This window comes from Myripristis murdjan, chromosome 13, assembly GCF_902150065.1.
Source record: "Myripristis murdjan chromosome 13, fMyrMur1.1, whole genome shotgun sequence".
NCBI classification, from domain to species: domain Eukaryota; kingdom Metazoa; phylum Chordata; class Actinopteri; order Holocentriformes; family Holocentridae; genus Myripristis; species Myripristis murdjan.
Window position 1 is genome coordinate 4,529,860 of NC_043992.1, and position 25,818 is coordinate 4,555,677.

At 42.9% G+C, this 25,818-nt stretch overlaps 1 protein-coding gene across 1 annotated transcript in view; it reads right to left on the minus strand.

Moving 5' to 3' along the window:
- The window catches only part of pak1 (p21 protein (Cdc42/Rac)-activated kinase 1), an 83,943-nt gene extending 58,815 nt beyond the window's left edge, over positions 1 to 25,128 (minus strand). Inside the window, exons 1-2 of the mRNA XM_030066816.1 lie at positions 24,996 to 25,128; positions 6,593 to 6,651 (exon numbers count right to left, since the gene is read on the minus strand). The gene's annotated coding sequence lies outside the window, so the exon portion shown is untranslated. The remainder of the gene's footprint in view (positions 1 to 6,592; positions 6,652 to 24,995) is intronic.
- Positions 25,129 to 25,818: the final 690 nt, after the last annotated feature.

Below are 25,818 nucleotides of genomic sequence, written 5' to 3' on the forward strand. Positions count from 1 at the left end.
ACTGCAGAGGAGATAAATCAGTAGTGTTGTTCAGTTGATGCAGCCCTGAAGAAGAACGCTCTTATGCTGTCTTTACAATACTCTGTGTGTGTGTGTGTGTGTGTGTGTGTGTGTGTGTGTGTGTGTGTGTGTGTGTGTCTGTCTGTCTGTCTCCTGGGTGCTGGGAGGTGACATCACAGGAATTCACCTAAATCTACATCCAGTACAGTTGTGTGTGTGTGTGTGTGTGTGTGTGTGTGTGTGTGTCTCCTGTAATCACACAATGTCCAAGTCTTTTTTCCCCTGGTTTCAGAGTCCACCCTTCTTTTTTTCCCCATTCTTTCCCAAATGAAATGCAGCCTCTCGTCCAGCTCTCTCTCTGTCTATCTCTTTTGTCCAGCGCAGGCTCCCGTACTCGACAGCGTCTTTGTCCACCTCTTCCTTTTATTCTCTCTCAGACTCACAGGAATGCACTTGAAGTCCTTCACCTGCCGTCTTCCTGGGTTTCTGCTTCATGAGCATCAATAAATCACCACCTGAGCGCCCCTCACGTGGAGAGGAAAGGAGCTGCTGCACACACCCACTGTTCACAAATGTCCCAAGGTGACACAACCGCTTTGATCAAATCCAGAAACTAATAGTCCAGTCATTTTATGAAAAAACCTAGGACAAATTGCAAGAGAAGCAAACTCAACTGATTTTGTATCCTCAGTTTGTCCTGAGTGAGGGGAAAAAAAGTCCCAAGAAATCCCATTGGTGGAAAGTTTCAAAATCACCTATTTATGACCACATATTACCAAAAAACACTGTTTTTAACACACAGGGGAAAGGGGTTCAAAATTTTACTTTCAGATATCACTATAAAAATTCACAAGATGATTACACACACAAAGACAAGAAAAAAAGTCAATTACAAGTTCTTTGAATTATTCTGTTTACACATGCATATCACACATTATCTGATTTGATATGTGCTAATAAGGAATATAAGGAATTAATGCCAGAACAGATATTTAAACAGTGAATTAAAAGGTTACTATATATACAGTAACCTTTTAATTCATTGTTATATAGTAACCTTTTAATTCAAGGTTATTGTATATATAGTAACCTTTTAATTCACTGTTTAAATGTCTCTTCTGGCATTTATCCCTTATATTCCTTATTAGCACATATCAAATCAGATAATGTGTGATATGCATGTGTAAACAGAATAATTCAAAGAACTTGTAATTGACTTTTTTTCTTGTCTTTGTGTGTGTAATCAACTTGTGAATTTTTATAGTGATATCTGAAAGTAACATTTCAAACCCCTTTACCCTGTGCGTTAAAAAAAGGGTGTTTTTTGGTATTATATGGTCATAAATAGGTGATTTTCCAAACTTTCCACCAATGGGATTTCTTGGGACTTTTTTTCCCTCACTCAGGACAAACTGAGGATACAAAATCAGTTGAGTTTGCTTCTCTTGCAATTTGTCCTAGGTTGACCCCAATTTTATCCTAAAATTACTGGACTATAAGTTGCACTGCTGTTTTGGGCTTGTTCAGGACTTTATTCTAACATCTAGTGGAGATCCCAGGGTTTGCTGCCAGCAGACACAGAATACGTGACACTGTCATCCGATATGGGAAAAAAAAAAAAAAACTATGAAAGAAATTAAAGGGAACTGTCACGGGAATTCAGAGTTTGTAGTTGCACAATAAATATGCAAAACTGAAATTACTCCAAGCACAAATCAGATTGACATGCAACACTGTGACCGCTTTGAAGGCGTTTGAGCACAGACCTGACACAGCATTCTCACCAGCCAATGGGAAGGCTGGGATTCAAATGGCAACGGGCTAACGTCTGGCAGTCTGCATGCAGAACAAAAGGCATGGAAAAAAGCCTGCTTTATGTTTCTGTCAATACTAGAATGCAACAACATAATTTCTTGCGTTGGCATCGTCAGGAGACACAATATTTCCTCATCACACTCATCATCTCTTTGTTTATTCTGTGGTGGGACTAAAGCAGGACAAGTCACATGACACAGGTGACGAAGGCATGTTCACCCGACTCATCCTCAAACCAAAAGTCATTCTTTATCACGACTGTCATTTTTTAAATTATTGTTTGAAGTTGAAATCTGCGTCCTGTCCAGTCCTCACTCGTTTCTCAGTCCAACACTTTGTCTGTGTTCTGTTTTTCTGCTTCTGTTTCTCACTATCAGCAACACATTTTCTATGAAAGTCTCTCTCTCTTCTCATCAGCCCTCACTCTGTTTAATCTGCCTGGAAAGTTTTCCACTTGCAGCCATTTATTGTGTGTGTGTGTGTGTGTGTGTGTGTGTGTGTGTGTGTGTGTCTGTGTGTGTGTGTGTCTGTGTATAAAGGGGGGAGAGAGAAAGAGAGAGGCAGAAACTGAACAAAAAGAGGAATAAAAGCAGAGGGGAAGACGAAACCCCTCCTGTGTTTGGGATTCCAACAGGGTGAGAGAGAGAGACAGAGAGAGAGAGAGAGAGCAGCTGATGGCAAGAGTAGAGCGAGGGATCAAAGTACAGAAAGAAAGAAAAGACGAGGAACAATACCAGTAGCGGAACTAAAGCAAAACCATTTTTCATTTAAAAAAAAAAAACACCTCTCTCTCTCTCTTTGTAGTCTAACTTAGCCTCTCTCACCCATCTCTCAGTCCTCTCCCTCCCTTCATTTCAATCCCTCCATCTCTCTCCCTCCCTCTCCATTCATCTCTATCCTTTATTCGGAGTTGTTTCAACTTCTTCTCTCTGTGCAACAAACACTTATCGCTACCTCACTCAACGCCGACTGTGCAGGGCTGGTGGTAAACAACAACAACAACAACAACAACAAATCTGACGAGCCTTCTTGTCTAACTCATATCATTCACTCATATTATTCAATCTTACTGAATGTAACTGTCATTGCTTTTCATTTTTTGTTTTCGTTCTTATTGTTTTATTTATTGGCTGATTTGACTCGTTAATTTCTACACTTGTTCTTTTTAGGGTTAGTTGTTAACTTAACCTTGATGTAGCCATGAACTCTTCCTTTATTGCTATTGGTTTCTGGTTGGATCTGCTTTACTGTGAGCACCTCAGCTCCTAAACATGAGTTTGAAGTAAATAAAAATGAAATGAAACAACCGCACCAAAGGAAACCTGCAACACGCCCCGACACGACTGATACCGATTGGCACAACTTATGCACATTTTATAGCTGACCATAACATAAATGTTAATGAAATGTGAACGCAGGACGTGACAGCGCTCAATTTGAAGCTTTCATACTTCTGCACTGACGCGCCCTGTCGCTGAATTCCAATACGCATGAAGGAAAGAATTTTTTTTTTTTTAAATTTTATTTTTGTGTCATGCCGTCCACATGACTCACAGCTACACTCGACACACACTTCCAAAACCTGAAATACTGCCAGACATTTTAACTACAAGTGGAGCGGTTCGATAAACCCACGGTTCGGTTTCTCCTGCAGTTTTTGGGTCACAGTTTTGGTTTTGGATCTGTGTCTTTTTGTATATTAGGGAGAAAGAAAACACTTCCACTTCTAATGTTCTCTGTATTTTTTTTTTAATCTGAAAAACTAACATTTCTTTTCATTCAGAGAATTGGGATAACATCTCTCTTAAGGAAAAAGTCTACTTTGACTATTTAAAACCACCAGTCAAACCATCAGTTTCAGTATATTCATTATCATATTGTGTATTGAACAGTTCACTGCTTTACAGTTTAGTTTAACACCCCTTATTATAAATATTTAAACATTAAATATTTTCTTACTGGCCATGCTTTAACCAAATATTCTGCAAAGGCAAACCTTTCCTTCTCAAATAATTTTTCAATTATTTCAAAATCTTCCACTGAAGGAAATGAAATAATGAAGGTCTTCCCTGTTAATCTTATGCAACAAACACTTCCTCCAATCGTTATGTAAAAGGATAAAATAAGACAAAACACATTTCATTTTCAGTTCCATGTAACCCACACAAAATGGCAAAGCCTGGCCATTACATAAATAAATATCGGCCTGTGATCAGACGAGGTTCTCCGTGTGACGCCTACGTGGAGTTTTGCGGTCAAACGCTGCTGGTTTCCGGGCAGAGATGCTATTTTCATGGGAAGTATGAAATGCATTTAACTCGTCTGCTGGAGAGAAATCAGTGATTACCCACAGCGCCAGCCCTCCCTCTGCTGAGAGCACCGGCTCAAGCAAACACGCTGATATGCAAATTAGTGTGTGATGTCATCTGGTGACCTCGCCGAGCACCTTCACTTCCTGTGTAAACGGGGAGAAGTACCGCCTCATAATTCATGACAGTGTTCTCTGCTTCCATATATTTTGTGTAAATACCGTGTGTGTGTGTGTGTGTGTGTGTGTGTGTGTGAGAGATCTTTTCAGACATTGTTGCTGTGCACCTCTGTTGGTTACTTAACTAAACGAAGCTCTACTCACGACTCAGAAGAAAATGACAAAATACAATGAAACTGAAACCCTCATCATACTGATGAGGCAGTGTGTGTGTATGTGTGTGTGTGTGTGTGTGTGTGTGCATGTAAGAACTGAGACTGACCGTGTATGTGTGGGTTATGTGAGTTATGTGGTTGTGTAACATAATATCTGTGTTATCTGTGAGTGTTAAAAAGTGTGTGTGCAGCATGGTCTCTTTGTCTGTATGTTTGCGTGTGTGTGTGTGTGTGTCTGTGTGTGTGTGTGTGTAATGTGATTCTCTGTAGGCTAGGTGGATCTTGGCGCACCCCAACTCCTGAGACAGACTGCAACACACACACAGAGTCAGTCTCACATTACACACACCTGAAACCAGCGCAACACCTGTCCCCAAGGTATTACTCACTCACACACACACACACACACACACCTTATCATACACACAAATGAAGACACATACTATTACAACACACACACATAGACATTTACACATGCACTTCTGATACACATTACAGATACACAACCTCACATGTAATGAAATAAATGCATGTGCACGTGCATGCGCACGTACACACACACACACACACACACACACATACACACCCATAAAAAACAAATATAACCTCCTTATCAATTTTACAGCACACAAACACACACATTCAGCAACTCCTATAAATATAGACCTCTAATAAATTTAACAACAAAAAGCTTTCAGTACACATACACACACACACACACACACACACACACACACACACACAGACACACACGCAGGTTCACAAGTCCAAAGTAAACTGCGGAGGGCGAGGTCAGTGATTTCACCGCTCAACTACTCTCTCCTCATATGATATCTATTAAACACACACACACACACACACACACACACACACACGCTTCTCTCAACTGAATGCCAACACTGTGTATGAACAGAAATGAATGCTAACACTGTATATTTACACTTGAACAAATACTCTGAGTAATAGCAGGTGAGACTATTCCCAAGAATACACACACACACACACACACACACTCATGTTGCTAACAAAAATTGAAATAGAACAGCCTTTGTCTAGATATTCTCTCGAGACACACACACACACACACACACAGGTGTGCAAGGGGGAAGAGTCTGTCCACCAGCTGTCAGACTCCGCCCCTCCCCAGCCCCATCGCTATGGCAACGGCATAAATAATGCAGTCTGCAGTGCATGCTGGGAGCCGAATCCCATTACAGCAAAACTTACATAAGCTGAAGCAGAAGAGTTTCCTCGCTCTGTGTGCTGGTGTGTGAGCGTTTCCTCTAACACTTCAGTGTGTTTTTTTTTTTTTTTTTTTGGAATCAATTCTCTGATGAAAGTTGCAGCCGAGCCGGAGCTCAGACCCCCGCCGCGCATCGCTGCCGCACAGAGCCGCAGAGGAAACTCTCATGTGTGATGGATAAAACATCACATGGATATGAGTGTGTCTGTGCTCTCCCTCGGTGCCTCTGCCGGTTTCCCACTATTGATTATGTCACAGGGAATTTTAGTTTGAATTTTATTTTATTATGAATCTGGGCTCCTCGCAGCTTCTGGCAGATGGTGGAAGGAGCGAAAGGCCAAAAAAAAAAAAAAAAAAAAAAAAAAAAAAAAAATCACTTCCAACATGTTTGTTGTCCTCAGGGAGGCAAAGTACAACACAAAGGATGATGGGTAGATTTAGTGCGGAGGAATATGAGCACCACAGGTATAAAACAGAGGCTGCTGCTCATCTTTGCCACGGTCTCTTTTGTTTATGCCAATTATATCAAGGTACAGACAAATTCTGACAATGGCATGGTTATGTTTGACAAAAGAGCCCGCAGGAAACACTTAAGTTTGCTGTGTTAACTGTGCAAGAGCAAAACAGAGCTGAGGAAAAAAAAGCAACAACGCTCAACAAACCAAAAGGCGTCCTGGAAAGATTTCTCCTTTCCAAAGTGATTAAATCCAACAGAATTAGCATCTCGCTTCGCTTCCCCGTACGGTACTTTCACAAAACACCATGCCAACAATGCTCACAGATCATATCACAGCTGCACTGGTTGAACTGCCATGGTGCCTCTGAGCAAGGCACCAAACCCACAACACAGAGTGTGGACTACAGCTGACCTCTTACGCCAGCCAAGCTTACCTGTCTATGTCGTGTCTGAGTCGCTCGTCTCACAGAAAGGCAAAGAGTCACCTGTCAGCCTGCAGAGAGAGAGAGAGAGAGAGAGAGAGAGAGAGAGAGAGAGAGCGAGAGAGAGAGATTTGTTACACTCTTTCCATCAATTTGTCACTCCGTCAAACACAACTGAGTTCCAGCTTATCAGCTCAGCAGCAGTTCATACAAGCTCATTCACCCAATGTGCTGATAAAAACACGGCGCTGTAAAAAAAAGGTGATGAGTTAATCATTCCTCGACCCGAAAAGAAAAAGAATGTTCTTACTTCCTGGATTGTCAACGCTGCTTTTCAGTCTGGCTTCCTCTGCATTTGTGCTGAAAACCATCTAATGTGCAAATGTGGGACACAAACTGTAATGTGAAACCCATCCTGCTGGGTTCCTGTAGTCCATTTGTAAAATTCCGTGATATTCCGTCATTTCCACAGAGAAATGACCAAACTCTCTTGATTATCTCTAGATGTTGTCACTGCAGCTCTGTAAGTGGGGCGAGGCTCTAACACTGCCAGAGGTTGGAGGTCCAGTCCCTGATGAAACTGTGTACATGTGGTCATGGTGCTGTTGGACATTTGCTGGATCTCCCTCTCTTCTAAGTTTATTGCAAGCCACACTGTGCGACATGGATCTAATAAACATGGGTAAGACATCCAGTTTGTTGTATGGAGACTGTAAGATGACTCTTATGGGCTACGAGACGAGTCAATATACAAGACAACATCATCGGCGTACGTCATCCATCTGCACTGCAGTGGTGATAAACAATGAGGTTAAAAAAACGAATGGAGCCATGCAGCAGCGGTATTCATGTATTAATATTAATTATTAATATTAAGTGATATTAATATGTTTGGACATGAATCCAAAGAAGAGGAGAGTAATATGGATTTGGTATTTTTCTTCTTTGTTAGAATCCCGGACATTTTGTTTTGCTCACTTTACCTCCATCATTGGGTCACTGCCTTTAGTGCCAGTGTCATGTTGATCAGTGTGTTATTTCTGCGGCTAGGGGTGGTACCTATACCAATAATGGTGTCGGTATCGGGCCGATATAGCCTTATTTGGTAATATTGGAATCGGCAAGATCCCTTGTAAGGGAGCACTTGTTTTCGGTGCAAAGTATAGTTATTGACAAAACCATGACGGAGGCTCGCCATCTCAAGCGACCTTGGGCCACGCGAGGCCCCGCCAAGCGAGCTAAAGCGAGCGAGTCGCCAGGCCGAGCGTCCCGCCTGACGCCGACCGGTGCCGCAGCCGGCCCGCCTGATGCCAGCCAGTGGCTTTTTTATTCAAACAAGCTTTTGTCCATATAAAATTTCCAAATAAAGTGTCTTGAAAAAGAGGGGTCGTCTTAAAATCAGGGTCGTCTTTTATGCGGGTCAGTACGGTAAGTTGCAAAATGTCAGCCATTTGGCAAAACGGTTTAAGAGTGTCTAGACTGTCAAACTAAGTTGGAAAATAAAAGAACAGTTCTGTGGCATTCATTCTCTGTATGTTCTTTCATGTTTTACAAAGGGTTTAACCTGATGACAACAATCATATCATGTAAGGTTGGTGGTGTACAGCAGAAGCACGCTGGTATCGGATCGGTATCGGCTTTTAGGCAGAATTTAGTATCGGAATAGGATCAGCAAGGAAAAAATCGTATCGTACAATCCCTAGTTGCAGCGTTCCTATTGGTTGGTTAGTAGACGGAGGCCAGTCACGTTGTGAGACGGTTATCCTAAATTTCTGACACTGTCAGACTTTTGTCCCAGACCATCTTTAGTTGCAAGAGCATGACAACCATCTTTGAACCTCTCTCACGAAGCGACACAGGACCGCCGTGTTAGAGCCACAACCAGAGATTAGGCTTGGGCCGACTGTCGATTGAATCAGCAATCACCGATGGATGGAATCCATCGGCGATTGCCAATTTAGCTGCAGTATGATTCCCAGTATGATGCCCTGATGTCTGACTTTCCCTATCAGCACATAAAGGCAGCAGCATTTTGCTTTATTTGGGAGTGACCAAAGAGAGAGAGAACCGGGGCTGCTGTGGTGAGGACTTGAGAAAAAGGTACACACCAGGTGAGCCGCCGGGACGTCCCACACAGCACGGGTCTAATCGGACCTTACCACCAGATTTCCAACCAGGCCCAAGTCTAACCAAGCAGGCTGGTGTGGAGGAAACGAATACAGGACTGTGAATTTCATGGTACTGTATTACTCAGCCATGTAATGGAGTAATAAATCACAGTGATTCCCAACCCAGTCCTCAAGGAATTGTTGCCTTGCTGAGACTGTACTGCTCCAAAACGAAAACAGATACAGGCTGGAAAACAACACAATTTTGAGCAGTGGCACAAAGCTATAAAATAAAACATTTGTTTAGGTTTCACTTTCAGAACTATTTTCAGCAGCTTCAGCCGCCGAAATGTCAGAACTATTTCACATCAGAAAATAATTCCACATTTTGGAAACCAAGGGACCGAAAAGAAAGACAGCTCCAGTCTAAACTCATTTTAGAAGCAAATCACACTTTTTTCTTGCCCAGTTACACGGTCAGACAGACAGACGGCATGAAAACATAACCTCCTTCATGCTGGTTGGCAGGCTTAGACACCTGAAAAATCTGAGAATATATGCAGTGTGAAAATAAGGCTCATGTCCACACTAATCCATGCAAATTTGAAAACACTTTTTCCCCCTCAAACTTGGCCCTCTGTCCACATTAAATGGTGTCTTCCACCTGCAACCATTGGGGGCGGGGGGCTTCCAGCTTTGTGGGACCAGTTTGGGGAAGGCCCTTTTCTGTCCCAGCATGACTGAGCCCCAGTGCACAAAGCAGCTCCATAAAGGCGTGGCTGGCTGAGTTTGGTGTGGAAGAACTTGAGCGGCCTGCAGAGAGCCCCGACCTCAACCCCATCCAACACCTTTGGGGTCAACTAGAACGGAGACTGTGAGCCGGGCCCTCTGGTCCGACATCAGAGTCTGACCTCACAAATGCTCTTCTGGATGAACGGGCAGAAACTCCCACAGACACTCCAACATCTGGTAGAAAGCCTCCCAGAAGAGTGGAAGCTGTTCTGCTGCAAAGAGGGATCAACTCCATATTGGTTTTAGAATGGGAGCTCAGAGAAGCTGCTGCAGGTGGACCAGGACTTTTGTCCATACAGTGTATATGTATGTCTTACAGGGGGGCATACATGGATTTCTGATTCTTTGTTTTTATTCTGTCAATCCTTTAACCTTGAATGTACGTAAAATTATTATGTTATCATTATTATTATTGTTAGTGAAAAATGAGGATTCAGCATCCGACTACCATCTGGCTGTATATTGTCACAACTAATGTGATTCTTTTACTACCGTCATCACTTTCTCACCTTTAACATCGGCCGCCTTTTGCTCTCGCTCTGCATCTCTGTCTCGACAGATGGAGAGCACATGCCATCACACAAACAAAACAATCTTCCGTCTTACAAGTGACAAGCTAGCAGTCTGTGTGTGTGTGTGTGTGTGCAGAGTGTGTGGGGGTCATTGGCAGCAGAGACAAAGCTGAACAGATGAAGGTTAAAAGAAACAGGGAGGAGTAAATGGGGAGGTGAGAGTCTGGAGCCTCCAGCTGTCCACACATTCACACCTTACTGTGAGAGATGACAGGACCTCACGTGCGTGCACACACACACACACACACACACACACACACACCACCAAGAGCCATAAGATACGCAGATGTAACTACAGATTACAGCTTAGTTAGGTGTTGCTAAACTCTGATTACTGTGGACTAATGCTACATATCACCATCTGTGTATATATGTGTGGCTTTAAGTGTGGCTGTATGTGTGTGCGCGTGTGTGTGTGTGGTAAGTGTGTACAACAAACATCCTTCCAAGTGTCAGACTATAAGCAACATAAGTGAACAAGCATCGGTCGCGTACACACACACACACACACACACACACACACACACACGCACAAACACAGAGTGACAGTTGGCAGTGTGTTAGCCTGTTTGTTAATCATAGATTTACTGAGCTACAGGTACAACCTCTGTCTCTCTCTCACTCACACACACACACACACACACTCACAAAGAGCATGTGACGGACACATCTAGGTTAGCATGCATCGGTCCAGGTCAGAGCTGCTGCAGCTTGAGCAGTCAGAGCTGGAAACAGACGGCGTGAAAGTTGAACGAAAATGAATGAATTCAACAAAGACACTGTCAGATTATTGTCAGTAACTGTAATACGGCACTGACGTGTTACTCTACAAATGTGCTTTTCATTACTTTCTATTTTCATCAGACTCAAAGGCAGAGTGAGGAGGATTCGTCGGCCGTGACAAACGTCCCACCCCGCCGGCATCTACCTGTCCATCAGAAAACACACCAGCAGCACGTCGCTCTTCCTCCTCCTCCTCTGCCTCAGCGCTCACCAGCGGCTGAGAGCTCATCCCCAGACTCACTCTCGCTGAGGAACGAGCTTTGTCCGCTCGTCATTTCTCCTCACTGGATTTCCTTTTTTTTCTACGTCTGTGATTTTCGTAGCTTCCGGTTGATGTCGTGTTATGGACTTGGCACTGTGTGCTGTGATTGGCTGGGAGGTATGCACCCGCTACCCAGAGGATGACGCCCAGAAGAGTCCCGAGCTCGGCAAAACAAGAAAACCCAGGCAGAGGGCAGCATCTCTGCAGACACACACACACACACACTGCTAGTGGGTCACAAGTCACAAGTCTGCCTTCAGATTCATATTAAATTATGAACCATTCTTCAGTGAATGTTGAGCGGTGGGTTTTCACCCCCCTGGACAGTGTACAATGTGTATGTATTGAGTTTATCGTGGCAGTTTCTTTATCACACACCTAAAACAACATTTCGAAGTCGGTGTGAGGGCTTTACATGCCTCAGTAATCAGGTTTCTCCAGGAGAAAGGTGGCTGCTTACGGCCGATTTCTCTTAATTCCTTACCCTGAATATGGGAAATCGGCTTTTTTGTTTACATGGAGAAATCAATGGTGGAATCAGATAACTGCGGCACAAGGGCAAATGATTCATATTGTTATCATGAAGGTTCATGTAAACAAAGTGATAATGCTTAGAGGTGCCGGAGGTGCACAGCAGAGCCTTCACATTTTCACCTTCTAGACTCTGAGTCTCCTGCTTTCAACAAGCGCTACACATCAAGCTTCATTATTGTCGTTTTTATTAGCGGCCTTGCAGTATTGTTATGGAGGCTAACTGGGCAGTTTTGGTTCAAATTAGCTTTGTCTGTTCAGATTACAGCTCTGGCATCAACTGTATGTAAAGCAGCATGAAGATCAGCTTGACAAGCCAACGTGTTGTTCTCTGAAGCGGCTTTGCTTCCCGCCGGCTGCCTGTCTTATTGCTGATGTGAAACACACACATACAATAAGTCAGTCTCCTTGTGCGTGTAATGTACTTGGCAAACAAATGTGAGCATGATTGTGTCTCATGGCTGCAGGCCTAATTATTTCCCAGCGAGCACGCCGCTCTCTGACGAACACTGACAAGCAGCTGGCCCGGCAGAATGGAAGCAGACCGATTCTTACAGTGAAATCCCAAGTTTTCTATACATTTCGCGGGCGGATTCAGGCAGCCGGAGGTCGCTTAGAGCCGTGGTTCTCAAACTTTTTTCAATGATGTTTAGCCCCATGAAACATTTTCTTTCAGCAAAGTCCCCCCTGACCGCTGCAAAAAAAAAAATAAATTGCAGAAAAGATTAATCCAGCATGAAAATAATTGTCAGATGCAGTCCTAATTTCATGCTGCCACCACCAAATAACTCCAAAAGAAGAACCACAGAGTGTGAGAAGAACCAGCCCCTAATGAAAAAGAGGTTCTTCAGCTGGTGATGGTTCTTTGTAGAACCAGAGAGCGAGATTCGTGCCTCAGAACGATACAGAGCAACTGGGCCTAATGTGAGTGCGTCGTAAGCCTTAGAGAAGCAACTATAAAATCCCTGGTGAATAGACTCCAAAACTTTCAAACAAATATGTTAACATTAAATATGTAGGACATCATTCATGTTTTGTATGACACAACATTTGTCCGTAACACGGTTGACAAAAGAATGACTCAAATGTTTCTTTTCATTAAAATATTTAAAAAGTCATTAAAACTTAAGCTTGGCAGTTGATGAATTTAGCACATTTAAGGGGTACACTATGGAAAAAACATGATTGTTTATCAAAAAAAAAAAAAAACTGATTTTCTCACTTTTTGGTTGATGCGAAATGTACCCCTAATCATAGAATCACTCAGGTGTGAGATCAGAAGGTCTCCAGTTTGAAATGACAACCTCTTCCACTAATTTAATGGTTCTCTATATCTGTTTTCTGTTCCTCTAATTTGCCTTGATAGCAAACAGTAACGTAATAGCTACCAGATATTATAATAACTTGCCAAACTGTGATAAGAATCCATTGAAATGACCAAGAAATGTACTAAAAGCTGATTTTCTGAAACTGTAACACCTGTAAAACAATAATTGCACTAACAAGCAATCACTAAGTACATTATAAATGGTGGAGCTATTTTTCTTTAACATTATTACATCAGTTTGACGATGCCATTGTTACATTAGCCGCTTTTATGATGTTTGACTTGTATTAGTGGGCTGTTTTATTGTAACAAGATTTTACATTCACTAATATTTGTTATATGAGCAGTTGACACAGGCCTAATAATGTGTACTGCTGGCAAACAGAGAGAGAAAGAGGGAGAGGGAGAGAACGAGAGAGAGGGAAGTGCATACAGAGGGCAGGTTGATGCGCTTGACTGGCCATATTTAAAATTTGGAGGGCATATATATGTGTGTGTGTGTGTGTGTGTGTGTGTGTCCTGTCATTCTGTTAATACTGAGGTGCGAACACAGCATGAAACATCCTCTAAGGGAAGAAGATAGGGAGAGAGAGAGAAAGAGAAAGCGACATAGAGAGAGAGGGAGAGAGGGAGAGAGAGAGGGAGAGGAAGAGAGAGAGAGCAAGAGGGAGGGAGAGAGAGAGAGCGAGAGAAAGGGAGAGGAAGAGAGAGAGAGAGAGAGAGAAGGTATGAAGGAAAAACTACAGCAACATAAATAAAAAACGTGCAGTGGGGGCTGACAGGGATAGAAGCCTTCACCGTTTAAGTATTTTAACTACAATTTACTTTCTACTTTATAAAAACTCTGGATTATAATTTTACGTTTCATACTTTCCAACTGGTTTTTATGTCCCAGGTGTTTTTTTTTTTTTTTTTTGCTCTTTAAATGTGGTGGTAAAACACTTCGGGCTGCATCACTGCATGAAAAGTGCTCTGTAAATACATTTGATTTGAATTTGATTTGATCAGTCTCATATCCCTCTTTCACACACGTGCACACACACGTGCGCACACACACACACACACGTGCACACACACACACACACAGGTAATACTGCAGCAGGCTGATGTGGATTTATTCTGAGGAGGTAATACGCAGAAACGTCTTGTCGGCAGCTGATAACTGATATTCAGTGTCTTCAAATTTGATGAGATCTGTCAGATACACAGAGAAGTTGCCGGTACCAAGTGAGAGAGCAAAACTCAGGAAAAAGAGAGAGAGAGAGAATTAAATCCCTCTGTCTGACAGATGAAGGAGGGAGATGAAGACAGGGGAGAGGCAGAGATGAAGCGTGTCCTCTGGGTTACAGGATGGTTTTCCACAGACGGGTCTGACACTAACACGGCAACAAACTGGTGAAAATTATCTCACGCAAGCCATTTGTGTCATTTCGGAGGGAAAAGGCTTTCACACAACCTTATATATGTACTTGCAGTGCAGTTACCAAACTATATTTCCCATAAAACAGCCTCTCCTCAACATAAAGAGACGACCAAATTCACCTTTTCCTCCTGTGGTGGGTGGCAGCATCCACTAAACAGAGACCATGACTGCTGAGCCTCACGGGGCACCGTCAGCTGGTCGCTTTACAAGCAAACTAAATCGTTACCATTCATCACTACCACTAGGTCTTATTTTATTAGTTATTATTAGTGCATGTAGTTACAGTAATCAAATCAGCATTAAGACTTGTTTTGATCATTAGTTTAGTTCAGGAGCCACATTACAGAAACACCTTCACTTACTGCAAAAACGCAAAATCTTACCAAGATTATTTGTCTTATTTCAAGTCAAAAATGTCTTATTTCCAGTCAAAATATCTCATTACACTTAAAATAAGACATGATCACCTCAGAAGTAAATTGTTTTTAGACAATTTTCACTTGTTTCAAGTGAAAATTCACTTGAAACAAGTGAAAATTTACTTGTTTCATTGGCAAAATTTGCCCGTGGAAAAAGTGAAAATTCACTTGAAATAAGTGAAAATTAGCTAGAAACAAGAAACAAATGTTGCCAATGAAACAAGCAAATTTTCACTTGTTTCAAGCAAATTTTCACTTGAAACAAGAGACAATTGTCTAAAAACAAGTTACTTCTGAGGTGATCATGTCTTATTTTAAGTGTAATGAGATATTATGACTACTAATAAGACATTTTGACTTGAAATAAGACATAATCTTGGTAAGATTTGGAGTTTTTGCAGTGCACATCATGTCTTAACTGCCTGGTAACCATGGTAATTAAGGTCAGGACCTGATTTAGTGTAATATTCATTACAGATAAACGCTTCCCAAGTGAATGTTACTATCCTAAGTTAAGAAAGGAAAAGTGCCCTAACTTCCCAAAATGTTCCTGTCCTAACTTGAGGATCAGCTGTCAGAGGTCCACTGCTCTTTTACTGCTTTCACACAAAATGTCAGCAGGCCTGAGTTTTCCTCTGAGAGGCTCATGACAGACTGAAGCGTTGCTGCAGCTCCATGACAAGACATTCAGCAGTAGATACAGACTCCTTTGCCAGGCTCAGATCCAGCACTCTGAGCAAATCAGGCGACCGCCACCACTTTCAGAGACACACATAAAGCTCTCCGACTGACTGATGCACTCTGTTTTCTGCAAGAGATTTTCACCGTGACATGGCTGACACAGCAAACATATAGTCTGTGATATTTTCAAATGTTCAGACTGGGACCCTGAAGTGGACCACACGTTCATGCACAGCACATGTAAGCTACGTATATGTTACACACACCTCGAGGTGTTTTCATCAGCACTGAACACACCCGCCAAGCGCACCTTTCAACAGCATGGCCGGCGCCTCGGCAGGCAAAAAACTGGTTTGTCTCCCAAAATCCACCAAAAGCCAGTTTATTTTAAAACTGTCTAATAACGCTAGAAACACAAAACACAAGGACTGCATTGGAGCCATGTAACATATTTACATTGAACATTTTTTATGTATGCTATGTCTATGTTTGTTTGATAAATGTAGGAATTAAGACACACATAAAGTGCGTTTCTGTGGGGATCTGCGAGCAAAATCTGTGTTGACCATGAAGGTGCCGGCCTCCCGGGGTCGTAGCACCAAAAGTAGAGAGATGTGAATGTTTGGTTTAAACTGCGGGCATGTGGACAAGTTGGTGGTGAATGTTGAAAACAGGGACATTTCAGTGTTTTACAGATGTTTGCCTTACAGGACATTTTAACAATCATCAAACCAATCATACATCAGTAATTTCATTTGTTATGTATTTGAAAGGAGTGAACGAGAGCGGGCGAGGAATATTTGCTGTGTGTGTGAGAGAGAAATCCCCCTCTGAAAGACAACACAGACCACCGAGAAATAATTTCCTCACCGAGAGAAACAGGATTTAAAAACTGGACCTGATCAATATTTGGGTGAATAAAGTCAAATGTAAACCTCACAGGTGAGAGCATAACACATGAAGCCATTAAAAATGTTTCTGAATACAAGTTTGCACGCACAAAAAAAAAAAAAAAAAAAAAAAAAAAAACACTCAACAATACCTCAGGAGTCACGTTTCCATTAAAGCGTTTTTATGCACATTTTGCCACATCAAAGAAAACAGATGAGTGATGGAAACGGCAAATGTCAAATAAAATCCCCAGTCCACTCAGAGATTACATGCTCGCTCGAGGTGGATCAAGCTTTTATTTGCTAGAAAGAAAGCAGGACATGCTCGTAGGATTTAATCACTTGACCCGCTGCTCTTTGACCTTTGACCTCAGACAGAGCTGGCAGTCATGGCGGCCGGCGGCGGCGATGCCAACAGCTCCACGTGGACAGAAGAAGAGGAACTCAGCGGCAGCACAGTAAAACTACAACTACCAGTCTGCTGATAGAGTGTCCACCTCTGGAAACCTGGTTGCCCGTGGCAACGCTGATATGATGATGATGCAGCAGTTTTATTCTCTCACACCTTACTTCACTTGATTTCCCTTTTGCAACATTTACTCACTTGTAATTAATTTGAATGTTTGATGGAAAAGAAGCTCGAATGTGGAGGTTCTGGGTCTGACACACACACACACACACACACACACACACACGCAGATACAAGGATTTAGGATCTATTTAGGCATGAATGTTAATTGGCAGTGACTGTTTCACACACTTTGTTGCCATGGCAATATGGCTTGAAAGTAAAAACCGAAACTGAGAGACAGAAAAAAACCAAACAAACGACAATGAGAGGCGGCGGGTGAGCGAGGCACAGAGACACGCAGAGAGCGAGAGCGGAGGGGATATTTATAGCTAACAGAGTTATAGTTGCTTCAGTGGTCAGGTTAGTCATGATGAAAGACTGATGAAGAGGAGGGAGTGATGAAGAGGAGGAGGAGAGAGAGAGAGAGAGAGAACAGAGGAGGCCCGACTGGCTCCTGAATCTTCTGTTAGATAAACACAGACATTAATGATTATGTATTGTTGTCTAGTTCAGGTTCTCGATCCAGCTCATTGATCTTCTGGATGCCATCTGAATGTGAGTTATTATTAGAGCACAAGGTGTGTATTATATATTTCTGCAGCATTGTGTGTTGTGTTTTGTTAGTATTGATCTACATAAGAAAGACACTTTAATCGTCTAAACAGGCCTTAAAGCCTCTCTCTCTCTCTCTGTCTGTCAGTGTCTCTCGCCCGCTCAGTCGCTCTGCCTCCCTGCTTCTCTCTCCGTCCTGTCTCCCTCATCTGTGTCTAACACACACACACACACACACGCACGCACACACACACGAGAGAGAGAGCAAGAGGCCAGAGAGAAGATCCAGAGGAAATAATGAGGACAAAAATGACATACAAGTGCTGCATGCTGAGACACACACACACACACACACACACACAAAAGACACTAATGCAAGGCGACATACAGTAGGTTGCATAACGTACAGCCTTCCATCTCTTTAAACACACACACACACACACACACACACACACACATGAACTCAGTCACCTTTTCCATGTGTCGGAGTGTTTATGTTTATCGAAGTAACACCGTCAGCCGAGACACAGGTCAGCTTAGCCATGTGGTGGTAACACACACACACACACACACACACACACACACAGAGTATCCAAGTCACGCATCTCTCTATGGATCCAAGGCTGCAGGGTGTGAATGCAATACTTCAGCCCTAAAACATTCAGCCTGCTGCACACACACACAAACACACACGCGCACACACACACACACACTAATCTAATAAATCACAGACTGTGACACACTGCCTCCTACTTTCCATTTTCCTCTTTTATCCTTTAGTGATTATTCATTTATGTCTCTCCCTCTCTCCAAGTGTCTCACCACCCTGTTACCACACTTACAGAACTCTCACTTCTCTCTGCTGTGTGTGTGTGTGTGTGTGTGTGTGTGTTTGCTACACAATGGTGTGGTTTGTGTGAGTCCTCCAAGAGGGGGAAGTGTGTTTTCTTGCTTGTGTGTTTGTGTGTGTGTGTGTGTGTGTTCCTGGCAGGTGTGGTTGATCCCAACGAGTGGGTGGTTCCTCCACCATATGGTCTCTGGGCTCCACACACACACACACACACACACACACACACACAGTGATGATGTCAGCTCTTAAGAAGCTGAGTTATCGGTGTTGTGTTGGGCTTCAGTCTGAGCAGCAGGGAGCTGGTTTCTCTCTGCAGCTCCGACACACTGCCAGGCATCGCTCTGCTCCTCAAGTGTTCATGTGACGTTCAGGTGCCTCGTGCGCTGTCGGGATTATCAGGACATCAGATTTTCCCAGCAAGAAGTAGCTGACTGCTTGATCATCTCTTCAGTCGGGCACTGAAATGCACCTGAACGTGTCTCCGTAGGGCTGGGCAGTACGGACAAAACCACAATATCTTTATGACCAAATACTGGAATAAACAATGACTGATAAACAACCACTTGGTAGAGACTAGAGCAGGGGAATATGTTCAGAAAATGGCATGCTTTTTCCTGTGATGCAGCCAGCCAGCGTTTGCCATCAGGGAAAAATAACACCCTAACCATATCACTCTATTACCATATCTGAAATCCCAGACAATATCTAGTCTCATATCACAGTATTAATAAAATACGAATATTTTGCCCAGCCCCAGTTCTCTATGGTAATGAGCTGAACTTCAGGCTTTGTGCGTGACGCTGTCGTTTGTGTATAGACCAAAGTTTTGGGCATTTCTGCTTTTTTTATTTTAGAGGTACAGCAGAGTCAGGAAAGAGAGCTTCTTTTGTTGTTGTTGTTGTTTAGATGGTTAGTGAGCACTGCAATACAACAACAACCAACACATTCTCTAACACATTCTGCACTGGGAATACACTGCAATTAGTTCAGTCATTTTATGAAAAAACCTAGGACAAATTGCAAGAGAGAAAAACTCAACTGATTTTGTATCCTCAGTTTGTCCTGAGTGAGGGGGAAAAAAGTCCCAAGGAATCCCATTGGTGGAAAGTTTTAAAAATCACCTATTTATGACCATATAATACCAAAAAACACTGTTTTTAACACACAGGGGAAAGGGGTTCAAAATTTTACTTTCAGATATCACTATAAAAATTCACAAGATGATTACACACACAAAGACAAGAAAAAAAGTCAATTACAAGTTCTCTGAATTATTCTGTTTACATATGCATATCACACATTATCTGATTTGATATGCGCTAATAAGGAATATAAGGAATAAATGCCAGAACAGATATTTAAACAGTGAATTAAAAGGTTACTATATATATAGTAACCTTTTAATTCACTGTTTAAATGTCTCTTTAAACTGCAGTGTCTCTTTAAAAACAGTGTTTTTTGGTAATATGTGGTCATAAAAAGGTGATTTTCAAAACTTTCCACCAATGGGATTTCTTGGGACTTTTTTCCTCTCACTCAGGACATAATGAGGATACAAAATCAGTTGAGTTTGCTTCTCTTGCAATTTGTCCTAGGTTGACCCCAATTTTGGCCAAAAATTACTGGACTAAATGGGGAATTGAAAAATATGATGTTTTTATATCATTTTAGAACTGGCAAATGCGCAATTAATTGGATTAATCAACTGGACAATTGCGGAGGGCAGTGCTGAGGCCACTGTGCCCTTAATAAACATGAAAACACGACACAAGAGTTGATCTGCAGTACTGAGGCCGAGTTCGAGTCGACTCGAGTTGGGCGCAACCCTACAAGAGTCTACAGTCACAAACCAATGCTTGTTTTTTTAAAAAATATTTATCACCATGAATTTAGTGACATCTGTCAATCTGTGTTATTTGGGGGAAAGGTGTTGTGAAAAATTAACATATTTATAAAACCCTGAGCTCGTCTGTCTTTGATGGGCACTACGTTGTCTTCGCTGTGAGATAAACCAGACACATGAGGAAATATGAAGCAGCCGAGAGAACTGTGAAACCAACGTGAGCCTGCTGCTGTCAGAGGTCAAACCAACCTAAAGCAGAAGAGACAGCAGCGACGGCAGCCCGGAGCAAACTGAGTTTACACTCCGGTAACATCCTGTAACAACGTCTGCATCTGTAAAAACACCACCTCTTTATAATCACACTATCCTTATAAAGGCTTTATGAACGGTGTAAATTTGGTTATTACTTGTTCTAACCTTGTTGTAAACACTATAAATCATTCATAAGCAAATATAAAGAAGTTATAATTTTCATACATCGATGCAGGCTCACTATTTGGCAAGGTCAAGTGCAGTAGGCTAAGCAGCTAGCAGGATCTGGGCTTTAACAGAATAGATGCAGTGCAGCAGGAACCTGATCTTGCCAAATAGTGAGCCTGCATTGGTGTATGAAAACTGTGTAATGACTTATTTACAATTGTTTATTAATGATTTATAAGGTGTTTATGACCTCATTAATGACATAAACCCTGTATAAGGCTAGTCCAAGGCACTGTAAAAGCCTCCCTTTCTCTTTCTTTTCGTTTGGTGAACTCCTTACTCAAGTCTTTCTCTGTCTCCTCCATCAATCAAATTAAACCCGAGTGGCACATCTCACTGCTCCGTCCAGCTCTGATCTTAATTACACCGGCAGCACTTGCACCTCCTTCATGGCATTGAACTGAACCTCTCACGTCTCAAAAATCCATCTCCTTTACCTGCCTCCTCCTTTTCATCTGCCCGAAGTGGATTTAACAGATAAGATCCACTTCAATCATATGGAAAAAAAAAAAAAAAAAAAAATCAATAAAAGGATCATGGCTTTCATCTGGGTTCAGCCGGCCGGTCTGGAAGTAGTTGTGCTTTCTGTGCTCTCGGTGGTCGTCTAGACAGAGCGCTCAACAAGCCAACCAGCCTCACAGGCAGACAGGGAATCTATTATTCAGCTGCTGGCAGGCCACTGGCTCGTCTACAACCACTGTTACAGTCTATGGAGCTCGCCCTGTGTGTGTGTGTGTGTGTGTGTGTGTGTGTGTGTGTGTGACTATAATACAAGAAACATCCAGCTTAACAAGTCATTTAGTCTTGTACTCGAGGTAGAAATCTAACTGCTCTTGTGTTCAGAAAAAAAAATGTTTATGGAGTGGATGCAATCATCATTACACTAGTTTGATCTATATATGTTTGACATGACATGAGCGTGTCGTTGCTGTCAGGTGGACACTGGTCTCCACACTGTCAGGTGTTCAGGGTCAAAGAGGAACAGCCGTGTCTTCCAGCTTAATGACAATGAATTGTTTCAGTTTGATGATTATGTTGAATGGCAGTTTTACGTTGAACGGCAGGGTGATATTAAATGTGATTCTGCAAATATTCCTCAGTTTGAGCCTCTATTCCTCAACCAGGCTCTGTTTATCTCCAGACTAAACTGACCTGTTACGATTTCACAGACACTTGTTTTTAGAGAAACTAGGGCTGAGCAAATAATTGAAATATTACTGAAATTACAATACGGCCAAGTGAACTATCCGAATCACAAGAGCTCCAAGTTCTTGATAGAAAGGTCAAATATGTGAAAAAATCATTCTTATAAATAAAGTGTGGTGGAGTTACAGAGATGCCCTGGTGTACAAATCATATTCTCAAGACACAAGAAACACGCAGCTTGGAACAAAACCCAGCAAACATCAAAAATACTATCATCAATTCAATCGTTTTGATGATGCAAAAAATTCTACTTCATTTCTACCAAAACTCTGTATCACAATTGCAACACTTGAAACTAATGAAACTGCACTGGAAGTGAAGCAGCCCTTATGTGCAGAGGTTTAACTGTAAGACTGAAGTGAAAATAAATGGTTTGTTATGGTGGAATTTTGAGATTTATCTGTGTGTGTGTGTGTGTGTGTGTGTGTGTGTGTGTGTGTGTGTATCACAACAGGTAGTTAGCACTGTAGGTCAAGTGGTCTAATTTACTCCAAGCCCAAACAAACTGTCTGTCTGCAGGTTAAAAATAACTTGGGACGGCAGGTGAAACAAACTGGCCAGGATGAACATACACACACACACACACACACACACACACACACACACACACACAGTCCTCTTTATTCTCAACTAGCCGAGCCCAAAGCCACACGAGCCAAACTGGCCATTAAGTCCTTGCAGCCTCTCTGTCGTTCTCTCTCTCTCTCTCTCTCTCTCTCTCTCTCTCTCTCTCTCTCTCTCTCTCTCTCTCTCTCTCTCTCTCTCTCTCTCTCTCTCTCTCTCTCTCTCTCTCTCTCTCTCTCTCTCTCTCTCTCTCTCTCTCTCTCTCTCTCTCTCTCTCTCTCTCTCTCTCTCTCTCTCCTCTCTCTCTCTCTCTCTCTCTCTCTCTCTCTCTCTCTCTCTCTCTCTCTCTCTGGGTGTCAAAGTGACAACTGGGTGGCCTGAAGCTCCACGAGAGCCCATAAAACATTCCCTCAGCCACGCCCTGGTCTCCATGGCAACCTGGGTTCAATTGCCTCTCACCTTGGCCAATCCAGGAAGTGACCCCCCACACACACACCTCCCAAACACACACAAATATGTTCACACACCTCTCAACGTTGAGTTAGATGACGTTTTTGGCTCACTGGGGTTTAATTGAGAATGAACGCTGGTACCATTAGAAAGTAAATTACAGCTTCCAGTTCTTCTTCTTCTTTTTTTTTTTTTTTTTTTTTAAATGGACTTGCTGTGTGACGCTGTGGCACCAGGCCTGCTGCTGCAGTCTGAGCTGGGACACTAACCTGTTTACTGAACCACAGGCTGACACAACTATTCCCCCTCCAATCTGCCTCATGCCTCTTACAGTTTCATACTTGGACTGCACTCCTCTGTGGCCGCCGGACTTCACCTTCTGACGCTGTGTGTAAAAATCTGCTGTCTGGTTTGCGGCGAGGAAGGAGCCCCAACAAAATGAGGGCTGCTTATAGCATAATTCATTAAATTAGTCCAATTTAAAAACATTTCAAAACAGCTGTTCCCTCTCTCTGCTCTCATCTGCCCAGGTCCAGTTACACAAATCAGCGCTGCATCAGCAACGGCAAAAACAAATGGGGAAAAAAATCTTATTGGATTAGGCAGCAAAACTGTGTGTATTCTTGTGGGCATTTCTGCTGAGCACAATTCAGAAGTGAAACACCAACATTTTAATCAGCTTCTCCCTCTTATGGCTTTTCATTATCCAGGAAATGGTTCAAATGAAGGGATACTTCTTTATAACAGCAGAGAGCAAAGGGCAGAGTCAGCCCAGTGCAGGCGGGGAGGGGCGGGGGGTATTCAGATGGATTAGGAATGAGGCTGATTCGAAGGGCGAACAGGTACGTAATGAGACTGAAATGACACCGCTGATGTGCCTCTGGCGAAAGTGCCAAGTCAGAGTTGGAGAGCCACTGACTCTCTGCCTGTCTGTCTGTCTGCCTGTCTGTCTGTCTGCCAGTACACCCTCTCTGATCTGCCAAATCCATTAAACCCCCAAAAATCTACTGTAAAACACAACTTGCCCTGAGTGAACTGCCCAGGATCCAAACCTGAATTCTGCTGACAGGCGTGGAAAAAGGGAGATATACTCCATTTCACATGGATACTATGCAAATACCTTAGAAAAACCACAGGTTACTGTAAGGAATGTTATAGTTATAACAAATACCACAGGAGATGGAAGTACATGCAGTGGAATGAGGTCATTAGAAAGTCACGACACATTATAAGTGATAAACATAACATTATCCTGAATTTTTTTTTTTTTTTTTTTTTTTTTTTTTTGTCATAAAGTGGATGTGGGCTCTCCACCAGAACCGTGTGTCCTCCCCTGCTACTGAGAGCACAAACTCTGCAACTCTCTTATTCATTTAACACTTACATAAGCAGGCAAGCAGCGAGAATAAACTTTATAAATGGAGTATTTCAGAGGCTGCAGCCCAGTGGAGAGAGAGGAGAGCACCGACTAGTCCTCATCATAAACTGGACTACAGCGACATGGGCTTGGCACAAACTGCATGAATCATGCCGGAGGTATTTCTCTTTCAAAAAAAAAAAAAAAAAAAAAAAAAAAATTAGATAGCAGGATGTGTACCATTTCATTCATCCATCAATTCATTCATTCATTCATCCATCCATCCATGGTAAACGCAGTCTGTGTGGAGGTTTGCTCCTCTCAAGTCCATCTCGCAGCACCGGCCTGCCGTTTTATCTATTCGTCCGTAAACTCCGCTGTTATCTAAGCGGACTGGGAAACTGGGAGGAAACTGGTGTAATATCAAGACATCAGTCATAGTAATAATAATAATGGTGATGATAAGATGGTCGTGGTTTGCCTGTGTGTCTGTCGGGTGTCCCGTTTGGACTGGGGGCCTGCCGGATCTGCCTTTATCTGAGACCAGAGAATAAAACATAATAATAAAATAGGAGCCCAGCAGGCTGGGAACACCGCGGAGATCCAGCCGCCAGCAGCCTGACCATTACCCCCCCTCCTGCTCCGCCAGCACACAACGGCACGCCGGCCTCAGAGCAGCCCCAAACATGGACACCCGGCGCCGTGCAGACCGACAGGACCGCGGACAGGACAGAAAGGACCGAGGCTCACTCACCGCTGGCCCGCTGGGCTCAAATAAATCCCGGGGTGTTGGGTGGATATTCCCGACTCAGGGACGTACAGCCTCATGCACTCAGCCAACTCCGCTGCGCTCCGTCGCCCTGCTTTTTTTATGGTAACTGTACCAATCCCAGGCTATTGTTAGGCACAGAGCAGCCTGCTGCACCGAGAGGTCCGCCCCGCCTGCTGCCCGCCACACGTCATTGGTCAGCGTTCAGACATCTCCGCCGCTGATTGGTCCGTCCGGCTGTCGGTGTGAGTCGGGGGGCGGGCTCAGTGGAGGGAGAACGACTGTGCATTCACGTGCGGCTTGGAAGTTTTCGAGATGCTCCCGAACCGAAGCAGTTGCGTTCACGTGCTGTTTTATCCGGCCAATCAAACTCGGAAAACAGAACATTTAAAATAATCTTTTTATTTACAGGGGTGAATTAGAAGTAAAGCGAAGCAGCAGAAACACCAAAAAGGTTGTATTATGAAATCATCTTTTTCAAAACTGTTTTAATATACCGTCTGATCCCGTGTCAAGAACTCTTCTCTGTCATCACAAAATAAAATATAACAAACATATTTTAGTGTACTGATATCTCTCAAACAGAATAAGGTGGATTTTTTTTCCCCACAAAAAAAGTTTGTTTGCATTTACTTAGTCAAAAATTGTTAATATTTGGCATGTCCTCGCTCGTCTGGCATCAGTTCTGTGTGTTTTTGCAGATTTTGAGACTTGCTCCAGGAGTCTGTCAGGGCAGACGGAGTGTGTGTTGTCGTCCCTGTGCTCTGCAGCCCGCTCACCTCCCTCTGTTTCCTTTCAAGTGATGATG